Here is a 27794-nt window from a genome sequence, read left to right on the forward strand (position 1 = left end):
ATGGCGTTTACCAGGGGTCATTTCACAGAAAAAGAGCTGCAGGAACTCATTAGCATATGCCACACCCCTTGACATCACCAGAAGTGTCATTAGTATGACTGATTTGCATATGCCACACCCCCTGACATCACCTATCCTGGCTGTTTTGGACCCAATCCTGGCCATTCAGGGCCTAAATTGGGCCCAAAATGGCAAAAAAGGGCTGAAAATGGCTGAAAAGGGGCCCAAAATGGTCAGGATCAGGCCGCTGCTGAGCAGGAGAGTGATCCACCTCCCGTCAGAGGCCCGATCCTGGCCATTTGGGGACCAATCCTGGCCAAAACGGGCCCAAAATGGCCAAAACTCAGGTGGGCGGGGCCACTTGACATGTGACCTCTTTGGAGAACTACAGGAACTGCGTTCCTGCGCATTCCCCTTCAAAATGAGCCCTGGCATTTACCCATCCAGAGAGCTGCTCAAAATGGAAGTAAAAGAGAGCTCCTTCCTCATGTCCTGAATATTTCTCATCTGCCCTGAAGAGTCCATCTCACCTGGGGGTCATGTGGATCTTCCTGCCCCCAAAGGAAGCATTTACTTTACAGCGCTTGGGCTCTCGGCAGCCTTTATCCCATTTGGGTGTGACATGGCATCAGGGAGTGTGAATTAGTAGGTTTTGTTCGGCTTCCGCCAAATAACTTAACAATTTGATAACTCTCTGCTGGGAGCTTGACGGCTTTCTTTTTCAGTCCTCCTCCTTTCTGCCAACTGCTAGTTTGCCGCTGAGTCGTCAATACTTGGGCCATTTCCACACTACTTACCTTCATCCAGAATGCTGTGGAACGTCTCCAAAAACCCGCAGAAGATAGTGTCATCTTGCGCGATATCGTGCAAAACTCGTGTGAGAAGACGCTGTCTTCTGCGTTTTATTCACGATGTTCCGCAGCGTTCCGGATGAAGGTAAGTAGTGTGGAAACGGCCCTGGACAGAGAGCTGTGACGATAATTGAAACATAGGGTGGATTCTTGCGTGGAGGGCATTTCTCTACAGCGGTGATCATGTTTGAATGCGTCAGAATGCTCTTTATGGATTACGCTCTTTATGGATTATGTAGGGCACCCATTTAGCTTGAATTTGCTTGTTTTTCAGCTGGCAAGGGTATCAGTGATTAGCTGTAATCCAGGCATCCGAGCAAATATCGGTGGGTACGCTGTTGCTGGTGGAGGGCTTTTTTCCAAGGCGTTCCATCATAACTCTAGTTCTCTCGCTTTGCCTTGATTCTCTTTCCCTTCTAAAGATCTTTTCCCCCCAAACAGAACACACAATCCCACCGCATACAACTTGGCCGGGGAGTATCAAAGCAAGCCGTTATAGCGATGTGAAAACATCTTCTCCGTGTACAAGGAAACGGGAACAAACACGACGTCCTTACCATTCAAAAGCTCCCAGGCCTCAGTCAAACCCGCAGTGAAAATCATTAAGTCTTTGAAATTGAAAATGCTTTCATGGCTTAAAGCCGTTTTGAGATCTGCTACTAGAGGTTACCGGGGAAGAATTCTGATGAGCGGCCCCAGGCGAGTGGAATTTGGCTGAGAAGCTTGGCCCGCACACTTTAAAGATCAACCGGCTTCTTTCCAACGGGTGGACTGGTGGCCCTAGCCATTGTGTCCTTTGTCCCGTTCCCTGGTTTCATAATTCTCGACTTTTGCAAAGTCCATTTCTCACATTCTGAGGCTCTTATCAACAGCGGTGGACTTTATTATTATTATTATTATTATTATTATTATTATTATTATTATTATTATTATACAGCAACAACATTCAATTTATATTCCGTCCTTCAGGATAACTTAATGCCCACTCAGTGCGGTTTACAAAGTATGTTGTTATTATCCCCAAAGCAATAATTACCCTGTGAGGTGGGTGGGGCTGAGAGAGCCCTGAGAGAGCTGTGACTTGCCCAAGGCCACCCAACTGGCTTCAAGTGGAGAAGTGGGGAATCAAACCCGGTTCTCCAGATTAGAGTCCTGCTGTTCTTAACCGCTGCACCAAACATCCTCCGGTGATGGAGGATGTGTGTGATCTAGGACTTGGCAAGATCCCTTTTGATCTTGTGCTTACCAAAGCTGACTTGTGCAAAGTTACCCAACCTAGGTCCAGAAAACGGAGCAAAAGGGCCATCAAATGTGGCAGCGGGCTCCATCTTGGCTCTTCATGTAACACATTTTTATCCTGCCTTTTCGCTCAAGCGCTCCGGGCTGTGTAGATGATATTCTCTTCCTGCTTTTTATCCTCACCACACCCCTGTGGGGAGAGGCCAGGTAACTGGCCCTAGTTACCCCAGTGAACTTCATGTCTGAGTGGGGACTGAACTTACTATATAGCAATAACAACATAATAATAATATTCCATTTATATATTGCCCTTCAGGACAAAACACCCACTCAGAACGGTTTACAAAGTGTGTTATTATTACCCCCACAACAGTAAACACCCTGCGAGGTGGGTGGGTCTGAGAGAGCTCTGAGAGAGCTGTGACTAATCCAAGGTCACCCAGCTGGTTTCAAGTGGAAGAGTGGGGAATCAAACCTGGCTCTCCAGATTAGAGTCCTGCCGCTCTTAACCACTACACCAAACTATAAATCTCTTGTGGGAAAGGCGGGGCTGTAGCTCAATAGAAGAGCATCTACTTAGCGTGCACAAAGTCCTAGATTCAGTCCTTGGCATCTCCAGTTAAAAGGACCAGGCAGGAGATGATGAGAGACATCTCTACCTGTTGAGCCACTGCCTGTCTGAGTAGACAGTACTGACCTTGACCAAGGGTCTGATTCAAACCAGTACAGACTGATGACCCCCATTCTCCCGCCTTGTGTGTCTCTGATTTGCTAAACAGTTAGGGCATCATGTCCTTGCGCATTGTCAACGATTACTATGAAGTAGATACCTTGCATCTGCTCTAGGGACATTCCACTTGCGCACAAATCCAGTTGAAATAGAAAAGAGCAGGAGTCCAGTAGCACCTCTAAGACTAACAAAATTTGTGGTAGGGTGTAAGATTTCGTGAGCCACAGGTAACTTCTTCAGATCTGGTATGTGAAGAAGTGAGCTGTGACTCACGAAAGCTCATACCCTACCACAAATTTTGTTAGTCTTAGAGGTGCTACTGGACTCTTGCTCTTTTTTTTCTGCTACAGACAGACTAACAAGGCTACCCATCTTGATCTATCCAGTTAAAAGTAATGCAGATGTCTGGGGGACGAATGTCTGGTGTGCAGATCTCCTTGCCTTGAGCAAGACAAGAATCTTGGGCATCTCAGAAGCCTTGCCTGATTCTCTCCCACTTCTTTCTTCTTCGTGCAGGTGCCCTCCTGGCCGGATTCTGGTATCACATTGCTGCTGTCCTTGTGGGATGAGAAGCAGGAGAGAGCTTGCCTCCTTCCAAAGAGCAGTGCCCAACGCAGCTGCTGGCTGGACCTTTTTCTGTTCCCTTTCCGTGTCTGGATGCCCCCTTTGGTGCCCGCCTGGTTGCCACCACGGTTCCGGACTGGGTTCAATACTGCCCCACGAGGAACGCCTTTCCCTTTCACGCCTCTGTCAGTGCCCTTCTTTTTGGCCACTCTGGTGCCTGGCAAGCTGCCTTCTCTGGATTGGGGGTTGGGCATAGCAGCCTCAAGGCTGTAGAGGACCCCCTTCCCTCTACACCCGTTGCTCCTCTTCCCCTGTCCCGTTCTCTTTGATTTAGTTGCAGTGGCAGCTGCAGTGCGTGCTGTCACAATTTCTTACGGTAGCGTGTGTACATGTGCCCCTCTGCAGAACAGAAACCTGGCGGAGCTTCGAGGGCGTTAAATGAGATGGGTGCTAATTGAACTGAGAAGGGGGTTAGCCTGCTTGAGGTCTCTCTCTTGCCCCAGCCGAGTTCCTTATGGCTCCTGTTGGAATCAGGCAAGGGGGAAGAAGTAGGAAGGCAAGGGTGGCTCCATGGAGCCCGTCACTGAGAAAATCCATGTGTAGGTTGAAGACCAGATCTCTCCCCATTTAGTATTTCAAGTATGTTGCATCAGAACAGAGAAATTGTACTTTTGACTGTCAAGTCTCATGTTCTGTAGCATTAATGAATTCCTCTCTGAAAGCGGATTATTGGCCCGTGTCAATGAAATCCATCGGCCCAGAGGAGCTGCCTTGGCGTACTCCGAGTCTGGCCTGGCATACAGAGGGAATGCTGATCATACATGCTGGCTTTAGTTGTTTTGAATTTTAACCTGCCCTCCTTCCCAGAGTATTCAAGCTGGGTAAGAACTATTTCAGAACAGGGAATGTGAGTTTGTCCCCCTCCCCAAATATTTATATCCTAGATCCCAAATCAAGCCCGGTGCTTGCCCATATATGTGGGAACGGCTGCTGCCGCCAGCCCCGCGACCTCTTTCCGCCGAGCTGCCGAAACCAGACAGCTGTGCGGCAACATCTGCAGGCATTTTTGAGACCCGCTTAGGACCTGGTGTCCTCTCACAGCACCAGCTAAAAGGTTCTGCCTTCGGCCCTTTCTGAGCTGCACAAAACAGGTCATGTTTGGGGGTCGGGGGGCCTTTTGCCAACTTAGGGTCTTGGCCAGTGTCAGATTTGCCCGTATGGGGAGCTGGCCTTGGGATGCTGAGGCAGAAGGTGTTTGGGGATGTGCGATGGTCTCGGACGATCTCTCGAAGGCCTCTTGCTCTAAATCATGCTGAGGATATGCAGTAGATAGAAGGCAGTCTCCTTAGCAATGTACAGAGCAGCTTACGGCTAAGGCTGGAAATCCAAATAGTGGCACGGGTTTTGCTTGAAATCTATAACTGGAGAAGCAATTGCTGTGAGTAAATAGGAGCTTGGCCCAAGGAAAGCTGGGAAATCAGTGCTGTTGCTACTAGCGCAAGTCTGAGCTCCCCATGCAGGGGCCAGGCCTGCGTCTGAGGATGGAGCTGTTGCCTGAAGGCCACCAGCCAGCAGCTGGCACGTGCAGAGAAGCGGCAGGGAGCCTCAAACCCTTCCCCAGCTGGCTGCTTCTGTCCCGATTTCCTCCTTTAGAGCCTCTTTGGTTTTCTGCCCTAGTTCCGAGATGGAAGTAAGCCTGCCTGGGTGAAGGAATCGAGGGAGGAAAATTGCTGCTTCTCCAGTAGAAAAGGCAGCTTCCTTGCTACTGTTCGACATCTGTCAGTGGGAAACCGCTGGAGGATCTACTCCCTTGACAGCTCCATTGGCCTTGGTCATGTGCTTGATCCGTTTGTGAGTTCTGGGGTGGCATTTGATTGTGAAAATACATCTATTGGCATAAACTGGACCACTGGAAGTGTTCAGTGAGCCATCGGCCCCCACCTGCCTGGACTGGGGCTGAATGACCTGTGATGCTCAGTAATGCAATTCTTTCCTTCCCCTCCCCTTTTTGAGAAATGAAAAGCAGCCTTCGGAGGCTGCAAGCGGATAGAAGACTGAGGGGAGGGGCTACTCCATCCATTCTGCCCAGACATTTATCTGTTCTGATGTTCCCTCCCCAAGCCACGCCCTCCCAGTGAACTAACATCACATCCTCAAAGGAAGAGGCAATTTTGCATGGAATGGCCAATTCCAGGGGCTACTGGCATCCGGCCTAAAATAGGCTTGTGCAGTTTGGGCAGTTTTTACAGTTCCAACACAAATAACCGAACTAGCCCCAAATCCACAATTCAGCAGCAGATTCCTCCATGGGGAAGCGGGTTCCAGGGGAGCCCATACCATTGCCTCTGTGTATGAACTGGATCTTCTAAGAGATCTGAACAGGATTCCATTCCAAAGGATACTCCCTCTCACTCACTCCCCCCTGTATTTTCTGTTATATGTTGGGAGAAGAGGGTTCGTTTCTCCAGTAGGGTTTGATGTCTGGACGACCACAATAAATTCACTTGTCCTACTGAAGTTGTTTGGAGGTTGACTCTGAAAAACTACCTGGGCTACAAAAACCAAAATAGTTTTGTGGTCTCTCTCAGAGGCAAACTACACGAGACAAATGGCACGTGAATGGCACGTGAATGGACTTACACGTGTCGCTGCGTGTTTCTTTTGCACACTTGCCTGCACTGCCAGACTGTGGCAGACCCCGTGTCTGCGCGTGCATGGGTTTCCTCCGCGCTATGCCAGGAGTTGCTAATTGCATCCCAGTTCGCGCATGCTTGAACCATTCCTCCCAACCGTGCACTTGCTGCAGCAGCCGCACATCGAACAGGGGGTCTATGGATGCATGCCCAGTCAAGGACGCGTGACCATACCAGGACTGCAAGACACATGAAGGTGGGATTTTTGACACCTGCTTGGTTGCGTGCCGATCATATCATGTAGTTTGCCTCTTAGTCTAATGACTGTATTGTGATATACATTTGCAGGGAGGTGGTTCAAGTATGCTCTCCTTAGAGAAAGGAGAAAGGATAAGATTTGGTAGATGACGCATCTAACCGAGTAGATTCTAATGTCTGGTAGTAGATTTATACACAAGTTGGGGGGAGAAGCATGGGGAAGGAACAGTTTGGAAATATCCCCCTCTGCAATCTGTGAGCTTCCAGGAATTCGAGTGGGCTGATTCCCCCCCTCCCCAGTTTCATTGTAACTGACTCAGCTGCGGTCAGCCGCGCTCAGCCTTTTCCATCAGCTGGACCAATCTAGTCCTTATTTTAGGTTTGGTTTAATTCACAAAGTTGTCTTTTTGTGCACGTCAGGGGAGTCCCCTGGAAATCTAGATTATTTATTGATTTGATTTGATTTGTACCCTGTCGTCCCCGCAAATGGGCTCAGGGTGGCTAACAACATTCATAAAATACATTAAAAAATCACAAAACCATCAAATCAGTAATTAAAAAGTCATTCAAATAGTCCAGGCGCAGGCTATTTAACAAATATTTGGGAGTCCGTAACAGATGGTGTTATCTGTCCATAACACATAACACCAGCTTGTCCAGGGTGTCTAATTGTGAAATTCTAAGGAGAGTTACTCCAGTCTAAGCCCGTTAAAATTAATGGGCTTAGACTGGAGTAACTCCGTTTAGGATTGCACTGGCTGATTCCGCACACGTTGGATAATGCACTTCCAATCCTCTTTATACATCATTTGGAACGGATTTTTTTGTGTGCGGAACAAAAAATCCACCTCAAACGATTGATAAAGTGCATTGAAAGTGCATTATCCAACGTGTGCGAAATCAGCCACTGTTAGTTTCCCACTTTCAGGAGGCGCACAGAGACCAGCCAGTTTGTTATCAGATACAGGTGTGCGAGATAGAAAAGGAGGGCTGTGGCACAGCACTGGAATGGGAGGGTTGAGGAAGGCTTGTCTCTGAACGCATGCAGAGTGCCTTCCATTGCCAGCCCCATCCCAGCTAGAATAAAGAGCTCCAGTTTTTGCAGAGGAGGGTTGTGTTGACTGATCGTATCTGATTCCCTCACATGCACTTTTGTGAGTCAGGAACAGGATTTGCGTAACATATCACATATTTTGTTGCTACAGATAAGTACTCTAAAGGGGCAACATGAATGCGAGTATGTGCTGAATCCACAAAAAGTGGCAGCGTCCTTTACAGAGCGTGGAATGGCTAAAGTGAATAATGCTTGTGATGTTCAACGATGATTCAGTTCTGCCCCATCCTATCAGAGCACGCTTCTGTTTTTTTGAAACGGGGAACATGATGCACCTTGGAACCAAGTGGGATCACTGTTGACCATTGCAGGCACCTTTCTGTGTTGTTTCGGTTTTGAATGGGGCCCACAATGGCCAACTGAAAAATAATGTGCGTGCAAAGTAGAACTGTAGCCAGCTCTGTTGAAGATATGTGTCCCAATAATGCAATGTGCAAGAGAGCAAAAATATGCAGGAAAAATGGAGAAGGTGTACATATCCACACTTAAGGGAAGATAACCGGAAAGCCATAGCCCTAAACCATTTACTGAAATAATGTTCTTTTTCCAGTTTAGTGGCAGGTGGCTCCCCTCTGTAAAACAATAAACACAAAACAACAGAAGCTTGCCTCTTACCCAGTCCTGATTAATGCTGGACTCCAGTGGCCTTTCACATTTGTCAGTCATTTTTGTAAAGTGCTAGAGCCAGGAAAATGTCAATAAGGAGGCTGATCCAGCAGGGGGCACTGTGGCACCACAGATGCCGTTATCTGAAATAACTAAACTTATTCCTGAAGAGTACCAGGAGTTCTTAGGGTGGGATGTTGCGTTTATGCGAGTGCATGAAAGAAAGGGAGTGAGGGGGGAGAGAAATAGGAAACCTGCCATGAGCTCTAAGTAGAAGCCTCTGGAGTCCCAAATGCCAGGCACGTTGCGTTCAAGCAAATTAAATCTGCACAAATCAAATCAGGACAATGTGCCCAATATGTAGGTCAGCTGCATCTCCCGAGTTCACAGTTGTAGTCCAGGACTCTGAACAAGTTGCTCATTCCATTCCCCGTTGTAGTTGGGAAGTTCCTTGGCAAACTTCTTGCAGTGGGTCAGGCCTGCAAGGATGGTTTGGTTCCAGGCCCATTCTAGATTGGCAGATTCCCTCCAGTACACGACAATGTTGCAACCTCCGTCAGCTCGGCCTCAGCCCAACAGGGCAAGTCAAAGCATTTGCAGTGGTCCCTGCAAAGGGGTCTCGTGTTGCCAGTCTCTTGGGCATCAGGAACAGTTGCAACCAGGGTGGAAAGGGTATCAGGTCATGTAGTGATCCTAGGAGGACTGGATGCAGGGCTCATTTGGAGGGGGAATGCACCGGAATGCCATTCCAGTAGTTCCCCCAACAGTGGCAATCGGCTTTACCCCGGGCATATAAAAAATGGCCGTGAGAATCAAGCACTGATGTAACCCTTACTGCCCTCCCTTTCATGATTTCCCTAAATTCTTAATCAAATGATCAGCATTCCTGATAGATGGCTGTCTAGCCTCTGCTTAAAAACCTCCAAATAAGGAGTCCACCACCTCCCAAGACAGTTCTTCCTAATGTTTAGCCAAAAACTCTTTTGATTTAATTTCAACCCCTTGGTTTTGTCCAACCTTTTGGGGCAGAAGAAAACAACTTCTGGGGTGATGGGTGGTATTCAGATACTTTCAAACAGGACACACTTTGTGCATGGAAAATCCTTCCACCCAGGTAGGAATTTCAGATGGGGACAGGTGGCGAGAAAGAGATTTCAGGAGAGATGGTGGCAAGATTCCTTGTAAAGTCTATAGACCACTCTAAATTCAAGGTTAACATGGCAGTCCTATACAAGACCAGGGCTTTTTTTCAGCTGGAATGTGGTGGAACGGAGTTCCGGCACCTCGTGAAAATGGTCACATGGCCGGTGGCCCTGCCCTCTGATCTCCAGACAGAGGGCAGCCATTTTCTGCTGTTTTGGGCCCCTTTTGGCCTTGATTGAGGCCAAAATGGCCCTGATTGGGCCACTGCCAGGTGGGGGAACACTCTCCCCTCTGGCAGCAGCCAAATCCCAGCCATTTTGGTCTGGTCAAGTGCCGTGGGATATGCTAATGAGTTATACTAATAAGTTCCTGCAGCTTTTTCTACGAAATGACCCCTGACTGGATGAATAGGAAAGCAGAGATTCCAACTCCTAAATAATGATATTGACAATATAATGTATTGGATGATGATGATGATGATAATAAAATAGTGTGCTTATATACTGCCCTTCTGGACAGATTAGTGCCCTCTCTAAATAGCGAACAAAGTCAGTGTTATGATTATCCCCACAGTACAGCTGGGGATCTGGGGCTGAGAGGATTACGCAAGGCCACCTGCTGAGCTCATGGCAGGAATGGGAGTCGAACCAGCAGAGTGGTGATTTGCAGCTCAATCATTTAACCCCGATACTACAACAGCTCTCAAAACTAATAATAATGGCATTTATATACCATTCCTCTAGAAAGATTAGTGCCCTACTAGTGGACAAAGTCAGTGTTGTTATTATCCCCACAATACAGATGAGGCTGAGAGGAGTGGCTTGCCCAAGGCCACCTGCTGAGATGGCAGTAGCGAGAGTCGAACCATCAGAGTGCTGATTTGCAGTCCAGCCACTCACTACTATGCAAAGTGGCGAGTCTTTCCATTTTCTTACAGAAAGAATGCAAAAACAGTAGTAGTGGTTTGACATGCTTGCTGTAAAAAAACATAGTCTCCCAAAGAAGCCCTTGAAGAAGCTTTCTAGAGCAACATGTAGGGAATTTTTACTTCTTCGCTTGCATCATTGGCCTTTGCCTATTTTCATTCTTATGTGATTGGCGTGGCACTCCTGATTTCTTGTTTGCATAAATTCTGCAGACAGAGGGGAAAATTGCATTGTGACTTAATTTGCATAATCTATGGGTCGTAGGGAGAATCAAAGAGCCACAAAATCTTATTCAGCTCTATATACTGCAGCGCTTCCACTCACATGTTCGCCAGCTTATCCAAAAGTGTAACTTGCCTTGCTAAAAGAATAAATGAGGGTTCTGAAGACACTCAGCTCTGCACTCGTCACGGGGTCTGTGCTTTTTCCGCCCGCCTACAAAATTACAAGCAAACATACAGACTTGGAAGGGAGCAGGATTTTTTCCAAGTGCTTCTCTTGATTAACGTTCCTTTCGATTTCCTTGCTTATTTGTTCAATTAGACAGGGGAGCTTGGGTAATTATATAAATATGCAAAGCAAACAGACTCGCGTTGCATTGGAATGCACCAAGCTGCTCGGTTGCATTACGAGGGACAGAAATGCCTACATGTCTCTTTCCTCCACGTGCACTTGAATAAATTCTCAGGAAGAGACAGGAACCACGTCCTCCTCATCCACCTGTGCAAAATATACCCCAGAGAGTTCCCATGACATGGGTGGGAGGACAGGCTTTGTGGTTTCCCAGGCCAGGAGGGTTTCAGACTGTGGTGGGAGTGCCCCAGAGGGAACTGTCTGAAAGCCCCTTCTCTAACCAACTGTCCCAAATTATGCTTCCTTGCCACCTAGAAAGCTCCTATTTGAGATTCCATACACCTTGTTATATGTGCTGCACAAATCTAGCTCTTTCCCCCCTCTGCTATCCCGCAACATTTTACTATTTACTAGCAGCATTCTTTAATCTTGCCCCAAGACAAGAAAACTGATAATGTGCATATTAATGCAAATTCATAAAACTATGTACATTGGTGAGTGCTATGGAAAGGGGTGGGGCTGTGCAGGGTTTCCCATGGATGGATGGTATGCCTCTTCCAAGGATCCCTCTTCGCCATAGGTAAAAGTAATCCCCCGTGCAAGCACCAGGTCATTACTGACCCATGGTGGAGACGTCGCATCACATTTTCTTGGCAGACTTTTTGTTATGGGGTGGTGTGCCATTGCCTTCCCCAGTTGTCTACACTTTACCCCCAGGAAACTGGGTACTCATTTTACCGACCTTGGAAGGATGGAAGGCTGAGTCAACCTTGAGCCAGCTGTCTAAACCTGGCTTCCGCTGGAATTACAACTGACCTCCGGATTGAACTCAGGTCATGAGCCAAGCTTGGGCTGCAGTGCTGCCGCTTTCCACTGTGCCACGAAGCTCTTCCCCCCGTCCCCATACACCCTCTTTTTCCTCCTTCCCCCTTTAGCCTTGCAGCAGTCAAAGACTGCTGCCACCACTCTGGTTCTAGGGCTTTATTCGAGAGGGCTTAGAGCCCCCTCCCTGCCCCCTCCCAAGGCAACTCCCTTTTCAGTCTGGGCATGCCCGGACGTATCACTGAATATGAGGTAGGAGGACCCAGGCAGAGCCTAATACGTTTCCTCTCCAAACGCCATCCCTCTCCATTTCCCCCCAGTCCAATCATAAGGCTTGGACGGTGTTTGGGAAATGTAGACCTGTTGGAAAATTTAATGAAGGGATCTCGGGTACCTGCCAGTGGCGGGCAATCTCCTGGTGATTTGCCTGCTTGCCCACAGACACTCTGGGAGCACACTCCTGGCAGACGCGATGGCATCACTTCCAGAAGTGCTATCAGTGTGCTGGCTGCAGGAGTGCTCCCATGCATTGTTTGTGGCTGAACATCCTTTCGGTCCCGCATGGGAGCACAGGAGCACTCCTGTGGCTGGTGTGGCAATGTACACAGGAGCGCACGTACAAAGAAAAGATTCCCAGTAAGTACCAGTCCCCCCCACTCTCACCAGGAGGGTATAGGGACCTGGGAACCCCGTCTTTGGCCCCTGGGGCTGCTGGCAATCCTAGTGGAAATAGGGTTGACGACCTCCAGGTGGTGCCTGGAGATCTCCAGGAATTGTTCTCCAGCCAACACAGGGTTGCCGTCTTCTGGGTAGGGCCAGGGGATCTCCTGGAATTACAACTGACCTCCGGATTACAAAGAACAGTTCCCCTGGAGGAAATGCCAACTTTACAGGGTGGACTCTATGGATTATACCCAGGGCGGACGTGTCCATTGAGGCAGTGCCAGCAGCCGCCTCGAGCGCTGAGGCACCGGAGGGGGCACCAGGGGCATGCGCCGCAGAGCTGGGGTGGCTGTGCTGGCAGCTGAACAGGAGGGCTGGGAGGACGCACGTGCACCGCCCCAGCTGCCCCAGCTGCAACTGCTGCGCCCAGCCAAGAGCGCGTGCTGGCGGCGGCAGCATGGGGCAGTCTGAGCGGGCAGCCTCCCAGCCCTCCTGCTCAGTTGCCCCATGCCACTGCCGTCACCACCACAGAGCTGCGGGCCAAGTGCAGCAGGCGGCCAGGGCAGCCAGGGGCAACTGAGAGGAAGGGCTGGGAGGCCACCCGTGCACCAATGGGGCCTGCTTGTAGCACCAAGCCCTGTGTGATGACGTCACACACAGTGATGTCATCACGCAGTCCGTGGGGGTGTGCACGTGCACGGGGGCAGTAACAGCCCTGAAGCTGCCCCCGGCCCCAGGCACCAGAAACACTGGCACCAGCCCTGATTATACCCTCCTCAAACACCTCCCTTCCATTCTCCTCGGCTGCTTTGGAGGGTAGACTCTATGGCATTATGCCCTGCTGAGGCCCCTACCCTCCCTAATCCTTGCCCTCCCCAGCCTCCACCCCGAATCTCAAGAAATCGCCCATCCTGGAGCTGCAATACAAGGTGGGAAGTAACAAAAGTCTTCCAAGGGGCAAGGCTTTAACTAGGCCTCTTGTGCGTGCTGATAAGAAGCAAGAATGGATGGGTTGCAGGCCCTTTTTCTCAGGGCTCTCCTAACGTGGTCAATAAACAAAACCTCTTCAGCTTCAGTTTGGTTGCAGGCCTCCAAGAAGTTCTTTCCTCCAACTTCTTCAGTCCCCACTGGGTTTTGTGTTTTTGGCGTGGCGGAAACAACGCCCCCTCAACTTCTCTATTATGATAGTGGCTTTACAATATACATGTACAGAAGTCTACAGACTTTTTGAGCCTGTGGACACCTTTGGGATTCTGACATAGCGTGTAGGGTTGCCTGTACTCCCAGCAGGAAGTGGCCCCTCGACACCTACCTTTTTGGTGTCTCCTTCATGAAGTGATGTCATCACGCAGGCTGCGGCTGCCCCGGAAGTGCTCCCGTGTTCCAAAGGGGGCCCAAATCCCCTAACAGCATTGTAGGAACAGCCACAATATGGCTGCCCAAAATGGCTGCTTCAGAAGGTGGAGACAAACAAAATGGCTGCCAAAATGGCTGCCAGACACAAAATGGCTGCCACAGCTGTCACTGAAGACATTTGTGCTGCGTTGGCAGCTGCGTTGGCAGCTACTCCTAAAGCAATGTTTTTTAATTATTTGCAAAGCCAATATTTGATAGGCACCACATAGGGTTGCCTGGGCCCCAAACTAGGGGATGGGGGGCAGGGGGAACTTACCTTTTGAGTGAGAAAAATGTGCACACATTCTGTGGGACTTCCTTGTCATGCTGGGAATGTGTCATGCAACAAGGAAGTCCTCTGCAGCACGCAGAACGTGCTCCAGAGCTCCCAGGCCCATTCCCTGCACCTTTCCCTCCACCAGAAAGGCAAGCAGTGGTGGGGGGCACAGGCTGGGAGCCGGGGGATCTCCTGCCCCCATTGGGGGAATGAAATCCCTAACACAAGGCAAGGTGTTGGCGCCCCCATGGCCCACTGATACCTTTCCTATTCGCAGCTGTAGTTTTGCTACAGACCTCTAATTCTGTTTTTCCGTCCCTTTCTCTCCCCTCTCTCTCCTTTGCTCAGGAAAAGGCAATGTTGTTATGTCGGCATCCGGCTGTTGAGAGATGGAGTCCGTCGGAAATCCCATTACAGTCCTATCACAGTGCTATTGTGTTATGCTGCACTCAGCCTCCCCGGTTCATACCAATGGTCTCTTTATACCAGCAATCTGTTTCACTCGGGGTCTACCAGATGCCCCCAGAAGATACCCCAGGCTGGGCATGACCAGCAGCTGGCATTCAGCACTGGTGTGAACACGGTTATCACTTGCCCCAGAGAAGAGCCACTTCATGCAAATTCCTGAGCCACAACTGTGGATTTCACAGCTGCTCCATAGAGAAGGAGGCAGGGAAGTAGAAGGAGGCAATTGAGGGTGACAGGCATTATCCCGCCAGCTGGGCGAGAGGATAGGGTCAGAGGTGAGCCCCCTACCAAGGGGTCCTCTTGGTCTTCCATCCGGAACCTTCCAGGAACATGCCTCTCCCTCAGTGATATGCGCTGTTCTGGCGTTCAGCTCGTGCGCATGCTAAATATAACTCTGTGGTGGGGGGCACATAGAGGGGAAGGCAGAATTGCCCAGGCAACTCACCCAGTGGCCTGCAAATGAACCGGAATATTCTCTAATCCTTGTTAGGAGGGGGGACGGGGGGTGCAGGCGGAGGCGAGGGGGCTGACAAAGCGGGTTATGGAAACATTGCGGGAACCTGCGGGCAGCGCCATGGGGCACCACGGCACTTGGCATCTGCTCTGGGACCTAGAAACATGGGGTCAAAAGTTCAGTCTGGGCGCTTCGCTCCTCCTCCTCCCCCCCCCCAAACAGAGCGGCAGCCACAGCAAATTCTGTTCATCCTCCCCCGCTTGCGAGGGAATTCCGCTAGATTCCGAAGACCTTCATGGGACTTCATTACATCTGTGAGGAAAGGAAAGCCAGTGGGAATAAAGGTCTCCCAAAACCAAGAGGGTTGTGGTGCTGTCAGGGCTCATTTTGAGGGGGAACGCTCCAGAACGCCGTTCTGGCAGTTCCCCCAACAGGTCATGTATCAGGTAGGCCTGCTCGGATCCGGGCCCAAACGTGCCCAAAATGGCCATTTTTGGCCATTTTCGGCCCATTTCTGCTGGGATTGGGGCCAGAACAGCCAGGATTGGGTCAGTGCTGGGTGAGGGAGCCCGGCACTGACCTGATCTGGGCTGTTTTGGCCCTGGTCCAGGCTCAAACGGGCCCCAAATGGCCCTTTCCGGCCATTTGGGGCCCGTTTCGGCCGGGATTAGGGCCGAAACTGCCAGGATTGGGTAGGTGCCTGGCGGGGGACCCCTTCCCTGCCTGGCACTGACATGATCTGGGCTGTTTTGGGCCCAATCCTGGCAAAATGTGCACAAAATGGCCATTTTGAGCCGTTTGGGGCCCTTTTTGGCCTGGATTTGGGCCAAAATAGCCCTGATCGGGCCACTGCCAGGTGGGGGAACACTCCCCCATCTGGCAGCAGCCAAAACCCGGCCATTTTGGGTCCGATCAAATCAATTATGCTGATGACACACTTCAGATGATGTCAAGGGGCATGGCATATGCTAATGAGTTATGCTAATGAGTTCCTGCAGCTCTTTTTCTACAAAATGACCCCTGGGTGCGGTCAAGGGCTAAGAATGGTGACCGAAAACTATTCTGGTTAACTTTAGCCTGCTGACTGGTGGCTTATCCTCAGGCAGGGCTGCGCAACCAAGTTGAATGCAACCCCTATATGGAGACCCACCAAACACACTACCTTCCTCCACCCACTGTGGCGATTCCAGGCTGGCAAGAACTATGGGAGGCTTTCTGAGCCCTGGGTGGGCATAATTAGCAATTAGCAGTCACCATTGCTGGGCTACAGGGTGACACAACAAGTGGCAAGATGGAACCCTGGCAACAGTCCTTCCTTTCAAAGATGCCTGGTGGCAGGATGTCAGGCGTGGTGCATGATGGGAGAATCTGTCCCACTTTGTTCTCAAATGGCACCCCTAGTTCCCATGGCTGATTCCAAGTAGCACGGAGTGTTTGGCCGTGGCTCCATGGCAGGGCACATGTTTAGCCTGCAAAAAATCCCACGTTCAATCTCTGGCGTCTCAGGTCATGGGAAATGTGGAAGACCTCCAGCTGAGATTTTTGCTGCCAGTTAGAGTAGAGCTTAATAGGGCAGTGTCCTAACTCAGCAGTATGAAGCTGCCGAACGTATTGTTGCATACGGGCCCCTTCCTCAAGAGGTGTTCTGTGGGTCACATCGCACCCATTGAGCCCCTCTCTGCCCAATTGTCACCAACATTTCTCCTTCGGCCACCGGTGGAACTGCCTGTCCCACGTTCCCACTTGCCCCAGTTTTCCACGCTCACACTATGATTCATGTGGCATCGCAAGAAGTCCAAGCCGTCCCACCTTGAGAATGCAGGGGGTTGATGAGAGCAAAGCAACGTCGGTTTGCAAAGGCTAGGCAGTAGGAAGACATCTGTGCAGGAAAGATGCCCAGGGAATGGAGCTTGATGATCACGGGTCGGGGGTTTGGGGCTCATGGAACGGAAAAGTGTTTGAGTTCAAGGCAAGGGCGGGGGCGGGGGGATCTGTTCTTCCAGCTAATGTGAGTTTGGGTTCATTGCAGGGTCACCATCAAGCATCTGTGCTTGCCGAATAAAGGGATGGGCTGGCCTGGCTTAAAGGCTGCCTGTGCTTAATCCATTTGGACGCGAACGTTCGCCTCTGTTCATTTAAATCACCTTTTTTCGAGTAGCCCCTCCCCCTGGCTCCCTCCCACACATCTCGCTACATGGAAGGCTGCCGAGATGCTGTGAAATCCAGGGTCCCACCGTTCCTCCATCTGGGGTCTTATCACATGGAAGGGCTTTGAACTCCCTCTGGCTGAATATTAATGGAACGGATTCACTTGGCTGCTGATTTCTCGCCTTCTCCGACCTCCAAACCCATAGAAGCTTCAGTCCACCAAAGTTTGCAATGCGTGCCCATTGGGGAAGGAAAATCTTTGGGGGAAAACATGGCGGGCCAGTTCCTACCACCACACCAACCTAGCAAAGGCACCCCACTGGGTTGACTTATTACATGGCAAAATGTCTTGTGGACTCTTTCAGTACATTCTAGCTGCTGTAGCATAGTTGTTAAGTAACTGAGCTGTGATGCAGGACTTTGATGGTTCAAATCTCACTTCTGCTGTGAACAGACCCACCGGCCTTGGTAAGCCACTCTTTTCAGCCCTGGCTGCATTGAGCTAATAACAACACTGACTTTGTTCGCTGCTCTGAATGGGCACTGATCTGTCCAGAAGAGCATGGTATAACTCTTACTATTATTTATTATTCCCACGCTGTGTCTCATCACCTCTTGGGGAAAAAATTTGATTCTCAACATGTGGCATAAATACCACTTCTGTGGAATTTTCCTAAAACTGCATTTGGATTGAAATTTGGGATTACGTTAAATGAATGAAATGGTGGACAGCATTAGTAAAATCTGCAATTTTTTGTGGAATTCATGGCATCATTACATTTCTGCAGAACCACCAGGGATAATGAGTATCTTCTCACATTATCATGAAAGGGAATTATTAATTGGTAATGCTGCTTTAAGACTACAAAACCCATGATGTGGGCGCATGTGAGTGAACTATGCATGCAGAAGAACTAGATCTACTGTTTCTGTTAACGCTGCCCTACAAACCCCATTACATAAGCAAAAAGATCTCTAGGGTCCCAAGGGCTCTAGCCTAGCTTTCTCTGTGCCAGGATGTTGTGTTTTTTAAAGGAGAAGCATTCAAACATGCAATCTGTCATCAGCTGGCAGAAGTCAACAGCTCATGAACATAGGTTCAGGTGGGTAGCCATAGAAGAGCAAGGTTCGGGTCCTGTAGCATCTTAAAGACCTACTATATTTCCAAGATAGGGAGCGTTGACTCTTGAAAGCTCATACGCTAGAAATCTAGTGGGTCTTGAAGGTGCTACTGGATGCAAATCTAGCTCATGAATAGCTTGGTTATCTGACAGAGGTAAAAGCCTCCCAGCCAATCCGAAGGCCAAGCTAGGAACCAATCAGAACTTGAGAAATCCCCAAAGGAAATGAGAAAGGTGGTTGAGTGGTGAGACCTCCACCTGCAGAGCTGAAGGTCTCCGGTTGTGACTTTGTGGAGTTTGACAACAACTGTCACACTTGGAAAGACAGAGCCAGGGCTCAGGAATGCTCAACTTTGCCTCTCACCCCAACCTTGTGATGCCCGCGAATTCACCCTGAAAGTATCTGTTTCTTGGCAAGAATGAGAAGGTCATGACCCGCCTAGGGCCTCGTGGTGCGCCACAATGATCAGCTATCACTCTGTCGATGGCCTTGGAGAAGCCGTCTGTAATGATCAGCGTCCATCGCCCCTCCTGGGCAGACATGATTGCGGCTCAGCTGGGTCAGCAGGAGGAGGGGAGTTCAGGCTGCCATTCAGCGGGCACCGAGCCAGGCTGGCCTCCTTGCCTGTTTCTAGTTCTGCTGAAGATGTAGGACGGGCACATCGCACAAAGAGAATACACAATGCTATTTGCAATTTCTTTCCCTTGTGTGGGTCTGAGAATTGTGGAAAGGGCTCTTTGGGTCTGACAGCCGTGTTGATGAAAAAGAGGGAGAAGCGTGTGGAGGCAAAGAGAAGATAAAATGGAGGAGATCAGCAAAATGGGTCTCCACTAGAGGCAGGCACGAACCGGAAAAATGGTGGTTTGTTGCAGCTCTTGGTTTGCAGCGTTTCATGAACCATGAACCACCATAAACTTGCCTGGTTTGCGAACTGGTTCGTTTGGTTTGTCGGTTCGTCACTTCCGGGTCTGCAGAAAGCCCGTCTGCCCCCCGCCATTGCCTAGGTAACAGATTGATCGGTGCCAGGCTGTCTGTAGTGACAAACCGAAAAATGAACCATACGAACCGCTCTAAAAATCATAGCGGCTTGTTGCGGTTTGTCAGAAACGAGCTCTAATGAACTGCCGGTTTGCGAACCGAAAAAACAGCCCGGTTCGTGACGAACTTTGATTTGTATTTTGGTTCGTGCTCATCTCTAGTCCCCACTGGGGAGAAAATGGGGGTATAAATGAAATAAAGAAGAAAGGAGATGGGGCGAGATCACCGGCCCTCATCTTTCCAGACCTCCCCACATTTGTTGCGATTATGCCAACATTGGCCCGGTGGCTGTCAGAGTCATCCTCCTCTTTCTCTTCCTTAGGGTTGCCAGGTCTAGGTTTGGAAATTTGTGGAGATTTCAGTGGAGGAGCCTGGAGAGGGTGGGGTTGGGGGAGGGGAGGGGCTTCAGAATGGTATAATACATTCAAGTCCATCCTCCAAAGCAGGCATTTTCTCCAGGGGAACTGATCTCTGTCACCTGGAGATCAGTTGTAATTCTGGGAAATCTCCAGCTACCATCTGGGGGCTGAAAACCAACAGAGGCTCCCGGGGGTGTGCAATTGCAAAACAAAGAGGACACTAGTCTACCGAGAGCTGGTTGCCCAATGCATATGGATACCTGAGAAAATCAAACAGACGGGTCAAGAATGCATATGAAATAATTTCCTATGATCCAATACTGAAGGAAAAGCACTTACCTTTGACACAAGTGAGCACTTTATATGGGATTCCTCGGAGAAGAACCGTCTTGTGTAGACACTTTATGAACTTGACCCATGATTCCTCCACCAGCAGTTCCATTGGGTGTACCAGAATATTTGCACACTTTGATTCTGTAATGAGTGTGTACTTGGCACAATGATATCTGTGATTTGCATTCTCCTTGTGTCATGAACATTGACACAGGGTTTTCGGTGTGTATATTTAGTGGGATGTGCTGCTTATGTAAAAAAAAATTCATACAAAATTTTTGATTATTTGAGATTAGATGGTACTTGATTATCGGTAGCACTTAGCACTTTAAGAAACATAAAGCAAGTCTTTGCAAATTGACGTAGTGATTTATTAGCTCTTGCTAGTGTCCTCTTGGTTTTGCAGCCACCTGGGGGCTGGCAACCCTACTCTTCCTCATTATAGTGATGGCCACCTGCCACTGTAGAGCACCCCACTTCTTGATCTACACCTCCTTCCTACACCAGTGGTTCAGGAAGTTGGTGGCAGCAGGCGCTGTAGAGGATGATTGCGGGAGATGTCCTTCATTTCACATCTAATTCATGTCGCCACTGCTTTTGTGTGGGGTGGAGGAAGCCTGGGTCTGTCCGAGTGGAGCTGAATCCCTGGCCCTCATCCTTGGAGGAAGGAGGTTTGAAAGGAAGAAGCCCCGGTCCATCCAGTTCACATTGCCATGCAATTCCCTCTGCCTTGCTCGCTCTGCTTCTTGGACAGGAGGAATTTGACTCTGGCCTTGATGTGAAGATGTTTTTGGCTTCCGGCAAAAGAGGTCACCTTGTGTGCGGCCAGTTTGGCCCTCCCATCTCTTAATTACAGCTTCAGGGTTCACAGACCCGCACAGAGGGCTTATTATAATAGCAGCGAAAGCCCCCTGCTGGGACCACAAGGTTTGTTTGCAGCATTCGGCAGACCGTGCACTGCTGCCGTGTGATCATGTAAACACATCACCACCCTGGGCTGCAGGAGATGTCAGCTCTCTTCTTGCCCTTGGATTTTTGGCCTGGCTGTAATGAACTTTCTATGATCCCATTCCCACCCTTATTTCAACAATCCATCCCCAATACATTTACTTAGAAGCAAGAGCTGTAGCACATGGAATGAAATTTCCTCCATGGGGCAACCACTTTCATGTTGGAGTGAACTAAGAGAGTTCAGAGTTACTGTTTTATATGCAGCAGGGAAAGGGCCCCCAAGCGAGATCCAGAGAGAACGTTTGCAAAAGGAGGCATGCTGGATTCACCATCTCTGAAGTCTGAAACCAAAAGGGCTGAATGACTGGAATTTATCTTGCTTTCTGTAAAAATCAATACCGTTCTGTTTTTTGACATCCGTATTTGTAGGGTATTTGTACTTTTAATTTAAGCGCCAGCTATGAGAGTTTGGAGCTTAAAACCAACAGCTATTGGGTGGGTTTGAGAGGTTGGCCGTCATCTATGGTGTATCGCCGTTTGAGTTTGCACCGATCTTTTGACAGTATGGTAAGTTAGCATTGCACTGTTTGTCAATTAACATGCAGGAAAAGGAAGGTTCTAATTAAGGAGATAACTTTATTGTTACAGAGTGATAAGGCTACTGGACCAAACTAAAGCCCCTGAGGAAATGTGCATGAAACATGAGGTTTCAACAGCTGGCCCCGTGTTGGGCACTGGATACATGGATTTGCTCCCGTGTCCTTGAAACTCTGGTCCTCAGGAGATATGGAAGCATGATTATCTATAGAACATACTGTGTATTATTTACTGTTACTTACCTGGAACTTACCGTCATTTGGACCTCAGCTCGTTTAGGATCACCTACGGCGCACTGTAAGGAATTCATCCGTAAAGGAGAAAAGATCCAGAGGAGTTAGCCGTGTTAGCCTGTAGTTGCAAAATAGTAAAGAGTCCAGTAGCACCTTTAAGACTAACCAACTTATTGTAGCATGAGCTTTCGAGAGCCACAGCTCTCTTCGTCAGATAGTCTTAGAGGAGGGAAGGAAATTGATCTTCCAGCTTCAATGGATGTGTCGATATTGTCAAACGGCTGATTGATTTTTTAAACAGCACATATATTTATTGATTTATTCAGGAGGTTATGTATGCAGATTCAAATGATATCGGATATGGATGAAGCATAGGAATTATTACTGTTATTCGTGTCGGCACTCTGTCACTTTATATATAGACTTTGAGCTGCTATTTATAAATTCATTCTGTATATCTATGTATTGAATTTGTGGGGGGATTGGTTACTCCCGTTGCTCCGGCTGCAGTTATCCACCCTTTGTTTCCTGCTTTCATGTTGGAAAAAGCATGGGTCTGGATGCCCAAGTAGAACCAATGGACATGTTTTATTTTACTGCTTCTGGAATGTCTTCCATATATCCCTGCAAAGTACCTTTCTCAGGATGTAGATCCACCAGTCAGTTTGCAATTCAGTCCTTCCCTCCCCGGGTGCACTGGCCAATATGTTAGATTCAGGGTTGCCCGCCATCCTGGAGAAAAAGTATCCTGTCCTTTTAAAAGAAGGTTAACGGGATGTTATTTACCAGGCGATGTCATGTACCTCTGTGCCATGAAATGCTTCATCGATCCATTTCCACACCTTAAAGGGGCAAAACATTTTTTCTTCAGGCCTGTTAGCAACTCTACTTAGATTCATATAACTGCCACTTCTTTCCACTTATTTCATAGATGCTTCGAATCCTTGGAGAAAGGCAGAACAGAAATGTTTGAATTAATAATTAAATTACCACATTAGTTCCTGCCCCCATCCTACACATATGCGCGGAATGGATCATGCCCTAAGCGACAGTATTTACTCAAATGCAAGACTAGGTTTTTCCCATGGGTATGTTATCAGAGAGCGGGAGAGGGAGGGAGAGTGTTACCTTAAATTTGCATACAAGTTATAAATATGTCCAGTAATAATAATGATGATGATAATGTGTATAACATTTTTAAGGGGGTTGTCTTACGTTTGGGGTTATCTTCCTTTCAAGTAAATATGGTACGTACCAAACTTTCCACAATAAAAGTGTGCAACACGAGGAATAAAAAATCCAATCACCCCCAACTCAGAAATAAATCTTGTATTAGAAAATATCTCAAACAATACAACTGTAAGATGACTACTCACAAGAAATATAAGAAGATAAGAACATAAGCCATGTTGGATCAGGCCAATGGCCCATCCAGTCCAACACTCTGTGTCGCACAATGGCCAAAAACCCCGGTGTCCTCAGTAGGTCTGCCAGTGGGGAAGGGACACTAGAAGTCCTCCCACTGATTGCCCCCCCAAACACCAAGAACACAGAGCATCACTGCCCTAGACTGAGACTTCCATCTATACCTTGTAAATGTAAATTCGTAAGATTACACTGCAATATATACTTACCAAACTTGGACATAAATACATTTTTCATTTCATCATTTTATAACTATTTTTAACATATCACTGAGATGTGGCTTTTGATCAAAGTCACATCACGTTTTACATACAAGTTGTTACGAAATCTCACAACCATTATGTAAAATCTTGACAAATTGCAAAAATGTTCTGTTACAGATATAGAAGTCCGATATGTAGGGTCGGCAGCTTTTAACCAAGTCCCTCTTGCTGTTCCTTTAAAATCAGTTTAATCTGCGGCAAATATCAGGTGATGTTATTTAACTTCATGCTGTGAAAAGCTTCAATTGCCCGTTAAAGTTCTATTGAAGGGACAGGATATTTTTTCCCCTGGCCAGTTGGCAACTGTATTGATATGCGTTGACTGTTGATGACTAATAAAGATAATGCCTCCCCTGCAGCCCAAATTATTTCAGACCAGTGGGTCTCATTCTAGGATTGCCCTTTCCATGTTGCATAAAAAGAGATGCTTCAAACGGCAGGTAATTCTGAGCCCAACTATATTTTTATAGACTGTCTTCCTCCAGAGCAATGGACTTCCACTTTTGCTTGCATGAAAAGGAGCTACAGCCACCGCCAAAGGAGACACATGCGGCAGCCGTGCGTTAGCTGTTATGTGTGGGTGCGTTCTCGCTGCTATTCCAGGTAAAGAATTGGGGACAACAAGCAACGCTTTCCCTCCGTAACCGATTCCTTTTCGGCAATGAGTAGAATGAAAAAGGAATGTATTCTGCTTATTAAATAATTATAGCCAATTAACCTCCTGCCTTTTAGACGATGAATCCATTACATTTTAATAAATTTGCATAGTAACAAACTCGTGGCTTTGGTGCCATTTTCAGATGTTGGAGGAAAAGTGAGTAAAAACGGCCTCTTAATACATAAAAACAACTACTAACTATTAGAAGGGACCATTTCATTCTAGTCCTTTATTATTGTGAAACATAATTGTATCTAATTCTGAACGTGGCCCCCGATGTGCCACGTGCCAGATTAGGGCCATATTACAGATAAAGGAGATTTTTCAACAAACGGGAATCCTCAAGTTTGCTGGAAAATCTTAATATAAAAAGACTTGCAAGCAAAGAAAGTGTTGGCTGCAGGGGGGGCTTTTGGCATCTTAGCCCAGCCAGCCCAGGCACTTCCCTGGACCAGCCCTGGCATCACCACGCCCAGGCCGGGCATGTCCTGAGCCTCTAGCTGGACTAATGACCCAGGGTCACTATGTAGTTCCCCACTTTCAGTGCACCTGGAGCCCCTGCCCTCTGGCACCCTAGGTAATTGCCTATGGCCACCTAGCGGATGAACGCCCCCCCCCTCCCTGGGTTGGCTGCTATTTTGAGGGTTGCTTGGAAAACGAAATCCTGCCCTCAAAGCATAGCTGACTTATGGCAACCCCTGGTGGAGTTTTCATGGCAACAGACTAACAGAGGAGGTTTGCCATTGCCTGCCTCTGCAACCCTGGTCTTTGTTGGAGGTCTCCCGTCCAATTACTAACCAAGGCCCATCCTGCTTGGTATTGGGGATACAATCAATTTGTGGCAGAGTAGCAGAATTGCGCATTGCACATAATAAGAACACACATTCCCAGGTTTAGCTCTATAAAATACTTTACTACATAAAGGATAAAAAGGTTACATTGGAATAAAATAAGAAATGCCTGCATCTTGCTAGCTTCTGAACTAAACAGAGACTTTCTTCAGACTGGCTTAGACTGAACTGGGCCGTTTCCACAAGGCTTACCTTTTGCTGGGATGCAGCGTGATGTCACGCGAAATTGTGTGAGAACAGCTTGATCTCACGCAAAATTGCACGATAACAGCGTCTTCCTGGTGTGATTTCGCACGCAAAGACACTGTGTCCCAACAAAAGGTAAGCCGTGTGGAAACAGCCCTGGTTACATTTTAATACCCACTCAGGGCCAAGCTACAAGTGACGAATGACACTTGAATGGCAAGTGTATTTCTCCCTGTTCACTTGCGCTCCACTCTATCCACTTGCCGTTCAAGTGTCATTCGTCACTTGTAGCTTGGCCCTAAGACTGAGACAAAGAGCAATAAAATTTCAGTGTATCTTTCTACTTAGTCCCCGCCCCCCCATAAACTGGTTGCCCAACAGAGAATTCTAATTTTAGTTCATTACGCATAGGGACTCTCTATGGTGGGACATCCACACTTGACAACTAAGTGGTTACATGCAAATAAGTTTTCTTACTAAGTAACACAAACAACAGTTTAACTCTTTCATGACTGAACGTAAACACTTGGTAATTCCCAACACTTAGCTTCTAAGATCTGATGAGCTCAGGCCCTCCTGGGCTATCCAGGTCAGGGACGCTTAACAATCAGATAAATACTGGACAAGAGCAGGGACAGAAGTGAGAATAGTGGGGAACGGAAGAAGCAGGGGCATGGGTAGGCAACCAGCTAAGCAAGCAACTGACAGACGTAGAAGAAGGGAAGAGGAGACCTGGCTGAACCAGGTGGGCTGCAGCAGCCACAAAGGCAGCAGCGGGGAATGGAGGAGCTGGTGGTGGCCTAGAAGGGCAGGCCAGTGAACAAGACAATGGCGACCAGGAGAGTGAAGGAGGCTGGGAAAGCAAGGAGGAGGAAGTGACAGAGAAGGGACAATGGAGAGAAAGAATATGGGGAGGGGACAGAAAGAAGCAGGAGGAGGAAGGGAGGTCCAGTGGAAGCGATTCCCTCTCCCCTGCACATTTTGCAGTCCCCAACTTGTCACCCTCTAAACACAAACAATGATGCCCTCCAGGCTCATCTCTTGCAGAACAACTGAAAAAGAATTCTGTTTTTAAAAAACGCAGTGAGGCAAAAGCTCCTCGAGAAAGCATCTGTAATAGCAATGGCACCTGGCGCTGCTGAGTTCCCCCAGTTCCTCCAAGGTGACCTGCGTAACAGCTTCCCCATCCCCGAAAGAAGAACAAAATCTAGGGAGTGCTTTTCATTCGGACCAAACTAATTGACGCAAAACATTGTGCAAGCCAGAAAGATCACCTAAAATCTTCCTCCAGCCAGATGTTACAAAATTTAAGAAGACAGAAGGGTGGAAAAGAGATTCTTCAGGTTGTGGAATTAAGGTCTGATCTCGCACGCGTCCTCTGAGGGATGCAAGCAAGCAATTTGCTTCGTTTTATTGCTGTCAAGGTGTCACCTTACAGCAATTTTCCTGGAAAGCCGAGTTTGGTCCGTGTCACCCGTTCTTTGTTCTTTCGCATAAACCACTCCAAGTCCACCTGAAATTGTTACAAGTCTGCAGAACTCATCATTAATCCTGGATTAATCGGATTCCAGAGGTGGCGGCCCATTTTCCTGCCAGTATCCAGGAAGTGCATGGAGAAAGTGTGCAGAGCTTTGCAAAAATGGTGAACTGCTGAAGCATACATGGAATCTATGCACCAGGCAATTCTCACCCCGGGGCGGCTGACTCAGAACTTTGCCCTCCGTAGATGTATCAATCGTGTTGTTCAGAACCTCTCCGGGAGGTGGCAGTGTTGTGCTGAGAATGAATGAGTGATTCTAGGGACGCCTTTCAAAAATGTAATATACATGCGGGGATGCAGTAGGATGAAATGTTCTATTTCTCCCCACTGCCCGGCACCAAGAGCATCAGATACAGGTAGATGTCATAGCTGCACACTTTGCAAACTCTAAAGGGCTTCCTCTTCCCAAACGTGGACAAGGCTGTGCTCCCCAATTTTGCAGTTCAATCCAATCCCTGCTTTATATCCAGATATTTCATTCATTCATTCATTCATTCATTCATTCATTCATTCATTCATTCATTCATTCATTCATTCATATATTTCGCCTTTCTCACTGAGACTCAAGGCGGATTACATAGTGTTAGATTAGTACAATCAGTGGCAAGGACAAGGGCAGGCATTTCCATACAGTATCAAGGACATTTCAATAAACAATGTCATTGGGTAAATGAATACAAGTTTACAAAGATATGGTATTAGCAAGGATCCAATATGGGGTTGAAGAATTGCTGAAACGGAACATTATCAATTCTAGGACTCGCATTAAACAACATGAAGCACAGGTAGTATCTAGGAGTACATATTTAAAGCAACAGATAATATGTAAGGGAATATAATGGTGAAGTCTATGGTTCCTAACTCATTAGCGAAATGGCCACAATCCATTGCATGAAGTGGTTGCGCTCAGTCATGTAGGGTTGCCAGGTCCAGGTTGGGAAATTCCTGGAGATTTGGGGGGGGGGGTGGAGCCTGGAGAGGGTGGGGATTGGGGAGGGGAGGGGCCTTAGAACGGTATAATGCCATAAAGTCCACCCTCCAAAGCAGCCATGTTCTCCAGGGGAACTGATCTCTGCCACCTGGAGATCAGTTGTAATTCTTGGAGATCTCCAGCCTCCACCTGGAGGCTGGCAACCCTAAGTCGCCTCCTTATAGACCTGGTTTCTATAACAAGGTTAGAACACGATGCTCTTCGTTCATAGTCCGCTTTTCTCAGTGGGTCTCAAGGCAAATTACAAATATGTTAAGAACTCTTCAGGCAGCAAGCAGATGGCAATGTATGATAAACAAAAAAATGTGAATCTAATAGCAAAAATTCCTGGTAAAACAGAATAACGGAATGGGGCTGGGCAGATTACAGGTGTGAGAAAGATT

General features: G+C 48.1%; 1 protein-coding gene across 3 annotated transcripts in view; it reads left to right on the forward strand.

Moving 5' to 3' along the window:
• LOC129332384 (uncharacterized) overlaps positions 1-14279 on the forward strand; it is a 49558-nt gene extending 35279 nt beyond the window's left edge. Inside the window, exons 13-14 of one of the 3 annotated variants that reach the window (XM_054983468.1) lie at positions 1126-1177; positions 3337-5901. The gene's annotated coding sequence lies outside the window, so the exon portion shown is untranslated. Of the gene's footprint in view, positions 1-1125; positions 1178-3336; positions 5902-14142 lie in introns of those variants that run through there. The other 2 variants (XM_054983469.1, XM_054983467.1) reach the window with 2 other exon arrangements.
• Positions 14280-27794: the final 13515 nt, after the last annotated feature.

Source organism: Eublepharis macularius, chromosome 6, assembly GCF_028583425.1.
Source record: "Eublepharis macularius isolate TG4126 chromosome 6, MPM_Emac_v1.0, whole genome shotgun sequence".
NCBI classification, from domain to species: Eukaryota; Metazoa; Chordata; class Lepidosauria; order Squamata; family Eublepharidae; genus Eublepharis; species Eublepharis macularius.